General features: G+C 40.4%; 1 pseudogene across 1 annotated transcript; it reads left to right on the top strand.

Moving 5' to 3' along the window:
* The first annotated feature begins 4,200 nt into the window (after window positions 1–4,200).
* LOC311146784 (interleukin-8-like) lies at window positions 4,201–8,374 on the top strand (annotated as a pseudogene). The gene is made up of 3 exons: window positions 4,201–4,264; window positions 6,281–6,423; window positions 8,257–8,374. The product of its transcript is annotated as an interleukin-8-like (transcript).
* Window positions 8,375–10,647: the final 2,273 nt, after the last annotated feature.

The raw sequence follows: 10,647 nt of genomic DNA, 5'->3' as shown, positions 1-10,647 counted from the left end.
TAACTGGTACTACCAGCTGACACCCCCCTTTCGGATCTTCTAGGCACCCCTAGAATCCTTGCTCCTTGCCCCTATAGGGTTCATCTGTCCTCCAGATGATCTTCACTTGCTCCTGTATCTTCCTCTGAAATTCCCTCTTATGTTTCCTTCTGGCCCATTACACTCACAGGCAAAGTCACCAACCTGTCCACAATTATAACACACTTCTCAAGATTGCTGGAAGTATGGCTTAAATCTTCCTCCTCTTCCTCTTTCTAAGTCTTCTCTTCCTCTTCCTCTCCAATTCTTTGTCAGTCCAGAGACTGGCTATGGATATGAAACAACTTGTACCACTAGTTGTGGCTGGTACAAATGCATTTGACCTTGTTCAGTTGAAGCTGTGGCAGTGATTGTTGATTTGGTGCACACTGATTCTTCATAACCAAAGCTTTTCTTCTCCTTCTTATTCTCCCCCAGTTGTATTTCATTATGTTTTCTGAGAGTTTCTTGGTCCTGTTCTTTCTAGTTGTGTTCCTTTTTCCTGTACAGATCCACTTGATGGGCTATACAATCTCTATAGACACCTTTTGTCATGCTTCCAAGTCCAACCACCTCTGCCAGTTTGCTCCTTACTTGTGAGGGCAGTCCCATCTGCAGTTTAGCTCTCAAAATTGACTTCTCAATTTGACTCACATCTGGATCATTTCCAGTAATATTTCTCCACACTTGATGAACTCTTCACACATAGGCTCTCAGATTTTCTTGTTGTCCTAGTGGATCAATCAGAATGTTGTCAGAATGCACATTTGTTGGAAACATCTCTTTCAGTGCTCTCCACAGCCTATTTCCACTTGCAGCCAACAATTCAGGGTCATTCACCTCAGTCCCCACATATCTATTAAGTCCCGCTCTCTGAGATATTTCTTCCATATCTGGACTCCCAAGGAGATTAGCCAAAAGTCTCTTAATGTCTCCTATGGCAGACTGTGTTCCCACCATAATATCTTCCAATTTTTTTAAATCCAAGGATATGCTCCATCTTGAAGAGTAGACAGCTTCTCAAGTATATCTGACATATCGGTATTCTTCAAAGGCTTATATTCTAGGTTCTGTCCTCGAAATATCATCTGGCATCATCTTCTTACTTGTGCTCTCTTTCCTTGGCCTCAATGTATTATTCTTCTCCAATTCTTGGGATCCTTTTCTCAGCAGTTTTTTCTCTTCCCCTTATCCAGGCATAATACGCATCAGTCTATATCTCTTTCTATTTATTCTGTGCTAATCATTGTAGGATAAAATCCTCTTTAACATAAAGCACCTTTAATCTCCAAATCTTCATCGCTTTCTCCATCTTCACTTTCATCAGAGATCGAATCTCTAGTATCCTTCTTCTTCCTTCAACTTCCATCACCCCTTCTTTCCTCTCTTGCCACTTCCTTCTGATCACAGAGTCATATCCACCCATGATCTCTTCTCAATCACTCTGATCATCATCATCATCTTCTTCATCTTCAAGTTCCATCTTCCTGAACCTCACTCCACCCTTAGTTTCCAGACATCTCGTTTTCTTCTTACTTTTGGAGTTTTGGATTCATCTTTATGGTCGTTTCTGCTTCTCCTCTCTCTATTATTCAATCACTTTCATCATGTTGATGACGTCAGGGTTAAGAATCCCTTCCACTAGCCATGGTTGTTCAATGTCAGGTCAACGTTTATTCCCTTTCCAGATAACCTTGCAATACCATTAACTAAAGGATTACTATTTTCTACTACATCAACAGGAGTAATTACTTTCATAGTTTTTATGTCCTTATTCCCCCTTGTAACAACTCTTTTATATTCCTTTATTGTTAATTATTATATTATTTTAGACTATGTAGCTTATAGTTCCCTCTTTTTTTTTTCTTCCCCAAATTAATTAATTAATCAATTAATGTATTAATTTATTCATCAATTTATTTATTTGTATCAATTTATTTTATTTTATTTTATTTTACCAAATTATTGATTAGTGGCAATCTTACCACATCCGATCAGGAAAGTAAATGAAAGTAGTCAACTTCAGAGCAATCCAAAAAATAAAGACCTCTAATCCTGCAACACTACAGTACTCACAAACCCATTGCTTAATAAGCACCCAATTACCTTAATTTTACAGAATAATGTCAGTGCTCGATTTCCCCACTCAACTCTAATCCAACCCACTCATGCACAAAAACTCCAAAATGCAATTCTTAATTACATCAATTGATCAGTCTGTTGCCAAGTCCTTGTCAAATTGTCATAACATCAAATATGCTAGGCACCCAAAATATCCTCTATGGGAAGGTACGTTTTGTGAATAGAACAGTACTAGCCTTGATTTGACTTCATCCGTTGCAGCACACTCTGTCGCATGATGAACTCGTCAGCACTTCCTCTCTCTCTCTGTCTCCTCCTTCTCATCGTCTCTCATATCACAGAAGAACAAAGAACAGACAAGAATTTAGTATTTTATGCACTCACTGGGTATTTCAACCATTCAATACCCCTCTGTTCACATTCGCTCTAAGAAATAAGCAAACAACTTAACTCAGGAATATTATAAATAGCTCAATAACATTATTATTATTATTATTTTTTATTTTTTTTAATCCGTCAACATATCTCTCTCATTTATCAATTCAATAGATCTCAATCAAATAGTTTAATCGTTAAGCAACAGCCAATTTAACAAACAGAACACTCTATTCGTGTTTAAATCTCCCCCTCTCTCTCTGTCTGCTCTGAGTCTGCGTCTCCCAGCAGCTCAGTGCAGGCAGGGGAGTGGCACATTTGCTCTACGTAACTCTAAACTCATAAAATCACACGCATGCGTAGTACATTCACCAGTGCGATTTCAGAGTGGAGGGAGCTCTCAAGCAGCTCTCTCCAAGCCTAAACAACAGAAAGTAGACAGTCCCGCTGTACCTCCGTTCTTCCCCTCCATATACAAACAGTAACACTTAACAGAACTCACAAACCAACATAAAATATAGAACACAAATCCTACTTTCTTCTACACACAAACACATACAGTTTAAGAGGCTTATTTCCGTTCCTACGGACCTCTAAGCATGCTACTACCATCGCGCCATTTTTTTCCTTTGTTCCTAAATTTTTGCTACCTCGAGTTCCGCGGATATTCAATGAGCGGTTACGTCAAACATATAATTCGTCAACTATAAGTTGAGCGGTAACTTGCAATCGAATGTATATACCACAACCCACAGTCCCCGGGACTGACCTAAACCCACCTAATGTGCTTTTAGGATTTTCGGCCCATCCTAATGATCGCCTCGTTTGAGGGCTTCCATAGATTCGCAATGTTCTAATTTGTATACATTTTCCTTAGTTCCTGGCCTTTCCTTCATTGTATTATTTTTGAATTTTATTCAAGCAAAATATCCCTATAGACACTCCCCCCTGTTTGCGTTGTTACCAGCGCAAACTAATTTAGAAATTTAGAACGGACTCCTATCCCACAGCAAATAACAGCAAAGCACACAAGTTCTTAACGGTGCATTCATTCAACGCACACACACAGACACACGAACTAACCAGTGCCCAAAGTAGTGAGAAAACTCACCCTTATCTGCCGGACTCTGGAGCGAGAGTCAGCTCGGCGCCCATGAATGGAACGCTGAGAAAAGACGCAACACGACCAATACCTCGTCGCCATTTTGTGGTGTCGGGAAAACAATGCTAATTATGCTGTGAGAACAAGGGAATCCGCTGACACTGTCCTCGATTATAATTATTTATTACATTTGAAGATCTCAGCACCAATTTACAGATATCTGCCGATATCTGGAGAATAACCGGCTCCAATCTGTAATATGTTATTCTCCCCGTCCTTTGTTTTAACCCATAGTATATATCCCATGTAACCTGATATGGGTGTTTTCCCCTACAGACCAATCCCAGGACTCCACCTAACATACTTCCTCTGCCCCTATAGAACTACTCTCCAGATGCTCCCTTTAAGCTTAGTCAACATCCTCTAAGACCATTTGCAACCATTATCAAAGTCATAAATTCCTTAGATACCACAAAAGAAAGAAAGACAGAAAGAAAGAACTCACAACAAGACTGACAAAGAGAGAAAGATATAACAATACAATACTTTAAAATACTTGTTACCAGCGAGATAACAACATACTTTATTTGAGGATTTCAAGTAGGATCATCTGTAACTCCAAGATGAGCATCAGAATGTCAGCCAGCCTTGTTGTTGTGCTCCTGGCCCTCCTGACCATCACTGAGGGTGAGTTTATATTATTACCTACATCACTCTGACTCAATGCATTGATACCAATGGACATGAATATAATGGTTATGAGCAGTAGGATTACTATTTACCTTTATATACCGTACTGTTTTTTTGTATCTTATTGTACATACAAATCAATCTGTCTATCTGCATCTCTCTCTCTCTGATATATGTAATATGTATATATATATATATATATATATATATATATATATATATATATATACAGTGGGGAGAACAAGTATTTGATACACTGCCGATTTTGCAGGTTTTCCTACTTACAAAGCATGTAGAGGTCTGTGATTTTTTATCATAGGTACACTTCAACTGTGAGAGACGGAATCTAAAACAAAAATCCAGAAAATCAAATTGTATGATTTTTAAGTAATTAATTTGCATTTTATTGCATGACATAAGTATTTGATCACCTACCAACCAGTAAGAATTCCGGCTCTCACGGACCTGTTAGTTTTTCTTTAAGAAGCCCTCCTGTTCTCCACTCATTACCTGTATTAACTGCACCTGTTTGAACTCGTTACCAGTATAAAAGACACCTGTCCACACACTCAATCAAACAGACTCCAACCTCTCCACAATAGCCAAGACCAGAGAGCTGTGTAAGGACATCAGGGATACAATTGTAGACCTGCACAAGGCTGGGATGGGCTACAGGACAATAGGCAAGCAGCTTGGTGAGAAGGCAACAACTGTTGGCGCAATTATTAGAAAATGGAAGAAGTTCAAGATGACGGTCAATCACCCTCGGTCTGGGGCTCCATGCAAGAACTCACCTCGTGGGGCATCAATGATCATGAGGAAGGTGAGGGATCAGCCCAGAACTACACGGCAGGATCTGGTCAATGACCTGAAGAGAGCTGGGACCACAGTCTCAAAGAAAACCATTAGTAACACACTACGCCGTCATGGATTAAAATCCTGCAGTGCACGCAAGGTCCCCCTGCTCAAGCCAGCGCATGTCCAGGCCCGTCTGAAGTTTGCCAATGACCATCTGGATGATCCAGAGGAGGAATGGGAGAAGGTCATGTGGTCTGATGAGACAAAAATATAGCTTTTTGGTCTAAACTCCACTCGCCGTGTTTGGAGGTAGAAGAAGGATGAGTACAACCCCAAGAACACCATCCCAACAGTGAAGCATGGAGGTGGAAACATCATTCTTCTGGGATGCTTTTCTGCAAAGGGGACAGGACGACTGCACCGTATTGAGGGGAGGATGGATGGGGTCATGTATCGCGAGATCTTGGCCAACAACCTCCTTCCCTCAGTAAGAGCATTGAAGATGGGCCGTGGCTGGGTCTTCCAGCATGACAACGACCTGAAACACACAGCCATGGCAACTAACAAGTGGCTCCGTAAGAAGCATCTCAAGGTCCTGGAGTGGCCTAGCCAGTCTCCAGACCTGAACCCAATATAAAATCTTTGGAGGGAGCTGAAAGTCCGTATTGCCCAGCGCTGCACTGCACCGAAACCTGAACGATCTGTAGAAGGTCTGTATGGAGGAGAGGGCCAAAATCCCAGCTGCAGTGTGTGCAAACCTGGTCAAGTCCTACAGGAAACGTATGATCTCTGTAATTGCAAACAAAGGTTTCTGTACCAAATATTAAGTTCTACTTTTCTGATGTATCAAATACTTATGTCATGCAATAAAATGCAAATGAATTACTTAAAAATCATACAATGTGATTTTATGGATTTTTGTTTTAGATTCCGTCTCTCACAGTTGAAGTGTACCTATGATAAAAATTACAGACCTCTACATGCTTTATAAGTAGGAAAACCTGCAAAATTGGCAGTGTATCAAATACTTGTTCTCCCCACTGTATATATATATATATGCCATTTAGCATACGCTTTTATCCAAAGCAACTTGCAGTCATACGTGGATGACTCTCTCTCTCTCTTTCCCTCTCTAACTAATCAAGTGTGTTTGTCAGCATGGTGGATGCCTGTGTATTCTTTCTACCCCTGACCCTTGACCTCTTCCTCTAACAGGGATGAGTCAGACGTGTGGGGGTTGACCTGCAATGTCGCTGCATCGAGACGGAGAGCAGACGTATTGGTAGACTCATTAAGAAGGTGGAGATGTTCCCTCCCACAGCTCGCACTGCAGAGTCCTGCTGCTTCCTAATTATACAGTGCCTTGCAAAAGTATTCATCCCCCTTGGCGTTTTTCCTATTTTGTTGCATTACAACCTGTAATTTAAATGGATTTTTATTTGGATTTCATGTAATGGACATACACAAAATAGTCCAAATTGGTGAAGTGAAATGAAAAAAATTACTTGTTTCAAAGAATTCTAAAAAATTAATAACGGAAAAGTGGTGCATGCATATGTATTCACCCCGTTTGCTATGAAGCCCTTAAATAAGATCTGGTGCAACCAATTACCTTCAGAAGTCACATAATTAGTTAAATAAAGTCCACCTGTGTAATCTAAGTTTCACATAATATATGATCTGTCACATGATCTCAGTATATATACACCTGTTCTGAAAGGCCCCAGAGTCTGCAACACCACTAAACAAGGGGCACCACCAAGCAAGCGGCACCATGAAGACCAAGCAGCTCTCCAAACAGGTCAGGGACAAAGTTGTGGAGAAGTACAGATCAGGGTTGGGTTATAAAAAAATATGAGAAACTTTGAACATCCCACGGAGCACCATTAAATCCATTATTAAAAAATTGAAAGAATATGGCACCACATCAAACCTGCCAAGAGAGGGCCGCCCACCAAAACTCACGGACCAGGCAAGGAGGGGATTCATCAGAGAGGCAACAAAGAGACCAAAGATAACCCTGAAGGAGCTGCAAAGCTCCACAGCGGAGATTGGAGTATCTGTTCATAGGACCACTTTAAGCCGTACACTCCACAGAGCTGGGCTTTACGAAAGAGTGGCCAGAAAAAAGCCATTGCTTAATGAAAAAAATAAGCAAACACGTTTGGTGTTCGCCAAAATACATGTGGTAGACTCCCCAACCATATGGAAGAAGGTACTCTGGTCAGATGAGACTAAAATTTAGCTTTTTGGCCATCAAGGAAAACGCTATGTCTGGCGCAAACCCAACACCTCTCATCACCCCGAGAACACCATCCCCACAGTGAAGCATGGTGGTGGCAGCATCATGCTGGGGGGATATTTTTCATCGGCAGGGACTGGGAAACTGGTCAGAATTGAAGGAATGATGGATGGCGCTAAATACAGGGAAATTCTTGAGGGAAACCTGTTTCAGTCTTCCAGAGATTTGAGACTGGGACGGAGGTTCACCTTCCAGCAGGACAATGACCCTAAGCATACTGCTAAAGCAACACTCAAGTGGTTTAAGGGAAAACATTTAAATGTCTTGGAATGGCCTAGTCAAAGCCCAGACCCAATCCAATTGAGAATCTGTGGTATGACTTAAAGATTGCTTTACACCAGTGGAACCCATCCAACTTGAAGGAGCTGGAGCAGTTGCCTTGAATAATGGGCAAAATTCCCAGTGGCTAGATGTGCCGGCTAGATGTGCCAAGCTTATAGAGACATACCCCAAGACACTTGCAGCTGTAATTGCTGAATAGTTATGCACGCTCAAGTTTTCTGTTTTTTTGTCTTATTTTGTCTTATAACAAATATTTAGCATCTTCAAAGTGGTATACATGTTGTGTAAATCAAATGATACAAACCTGCAAAAAAAATATTTTTATTCCAGGATGTAAGGCAACAAAATAGGAAAAATGCCAAGGGGGGGGAATACGTCTCAAGCCACTGTAGTCCTATTACACTGGCAAATGCTTACTATAAAATATCGCTATTATATGATGTTGACATTAGATGTGGTTACTATATAATGTTAAGTTAAAAATATATAACTTAAGTTAATCAGTCCTACTCCCTACCGTCCCATTTCACTAGCTAATGCTGACACTAAAATGTAGTTATTACCAGGTTTCGTGATTGTCTGACTGTGCTGTGTGTCTGTCCTGCAGTGCCACTCTGAGCAAGAGCGGTCAGGAGATTTGTCTGGATGTCAGTGCTCCTTGGGTCAAGAGGGTCGTTGAGAAGATGCTGGCCAAGTAAGTACAAGATAAACTCGTACAGCCTAAGGATGTAAACCGACCTGGTAAAACAACACAAATAGGATGACTGTCATTTAACAGAGAGTTTGATTGGACAAAATTATGTCATAAATACAGCAGAGTATGACTTGCTTCACCTGACAGAAATATGTCTAGGTTCAAGTGACATTTTCTTAAATCTTTTATTATCCTAAACTTGGGGAATTTTCTTGTCTAGCTACACAAAAAGTTCTGAATCCACTTCACATTGTCAATTATATTGTAATATTTTATTTTCCTCAACAGCAACAAATGAAGAGGGGGACTCATTCCATGAATACTCTGGGATTCTGAACTGTTACAAGATACTAACCAAAGAAATATTGATAAGATTGATAGGCTTTATTCTATCATTTTCTATCCAGGTTGAAAAACAATACTAGATTTAGAGTGGGATGACACTTTTTTTTAAATGAAGAGACAGTCAGAGTCTAATATACAATCAAGTAGTATGTACTAAGCTTATATTTTATTTGTATTTATAAAATGGTTTTCTTTCATTGTTATAATCAAATTATGAGATTTACATGCATTCCGGTTTTATTGGAATGATTTCATAATGAACGACGTCACATCCTACTTGACCCTCCAATGAATGTATTTATGCAAACCTCAGTATGTTTATTCATATATTTACTATGTTGCCTATTTATTTATATTAAACTGTTGGATCCTGTTGAAACTTCCAATCTAATTCAATTACAACTTATTTTTAAAAAGGTGTGGGAAAAAAAAACTGAAATCTGTCTCTCTCTCTATTTCTTGTATATAACTATTACTCTATTTCTAAAATGCAATCACAGCTTTTACAACAGCTGGACTTAGACAAGCCTTATGACATTTTTCCCTAAAGCAAGGGACTGTAGAGTATTGTAACAACAATACTAACAAGCAATCATTCAGTAAAAATAAGGACATCTCCTAACAGTAAACCAAAAGTTGGATTTCCATTTGACAGGAAAAGGGTAATTAATTGTTGCCCATTTGAGTCATGGATTAAGATAGTGCTTGTTTCTTCACAGTGGCCAATGAGCTTGGCTTGGATACAAGTCACTTTAGATTACCCCCACTCCAGATGGATGATTGTACTTTGCTTTGATGTTATTTGAGAAGATTCAGAACTCATCAGCACAAATATTTTCCTCGATGAAACTTCTGTAACAGACTAATTGATGCAACATTTGAGGCAACATATCACAGCGCTGACATTTTTAGATATCTGGCAGTGGAGCTTGGCACTCTTTTGGTCATTATATGATTATAAGGTACATGTGTTTAAATTAATTATCAACCACTATGTGATCCACATCTGATGGCTTCAAGTGCTGTACTTCAATGCTGTACTGGCAACAGAAGATACACAACTGTAGACTCCAGGTGAAGACAGTGTAGACTCCATGTGAAGACAGTGTAGAGTCCCGGTTAAGACAGTGTAGACTCCATGTGATGACAGTGTAGACTCCAGGTGATGACAGTGTAGACTCCAGGTGATGACAGTGTAGACTCCAGGTGAAGACAGTGTAGACTCCATGTGATGACAGTGTAGACTCCAGGTGAAGACAGTGTAGACTCCATGTGAAGACAGTGTAGACTCCAGGTGATGACAGTGTAGACTCCAGGTGAAGACAGTGTAGACTCCAGGTGATGACAGTGTAGATACACAGCTTAGTACTGTAAGTGTTTTTGAACCAGGTGCAACAAATACAACTTCAAGGAACTTGGCTGCTTTTCCTTCACTCTGCGGTTCAACTCATCCCAAACCATCTCAAATGTGTTGAGGTCGGGTGATTGTGGATGCCAGGTCATCTGATGCAGCACTCCATCACTCTCGCTCTTGGTCAAATAGCCCTTACACAGCCTGGAGGTGTGTTGGGTCATTGTCCTGTTGAAAACAAATGATTGTCCCACTAATCGCAAACCAGAATGGCTTATCGCTGCAGAATGCTGTGGTAGTCATGCTGGTTAAGTGTGCCTTGAATTCTAAATAAATCACTGACAGTGTCACCTGCAAAGCACCCCCACAAAATCACACCTCCTCCTCCATGCTCCACGGTGGGAACCACAAATGCGGAGATCATCCGTTCACCTACTCTGCATCTCACAAAGACATGGCGGTTGTAACCAAAAATCTCAAATTTGGACTCATCAGACCAAATGACTTGCACTTGTCCCTTGCTGCCCTTGATAAAATAACAGTAGGCCTATAGTTTTCAATTGTTCATTACCTCTCCTCAGGTTGGGGCCGCTTGTCGATGTAGCCTT

This window comes from Coregonus lavaretus, assembly GCF_964263955.1.
Source record: "Coregonus lavaretus genome assembly, chromosome: 2".
NCBI classification, from domain to species: Eukaryota; Metazoa; Chordata; class Actinopteri; order Salmoniformes; family Salmonidae; genus Coregonus; species Coregonus lavaretus.
The sequence above is the reverse complement of the archived record's forward strand: the minus strand, read 5'-3'. Positions and strand labels throughout refer to the sequence as shown.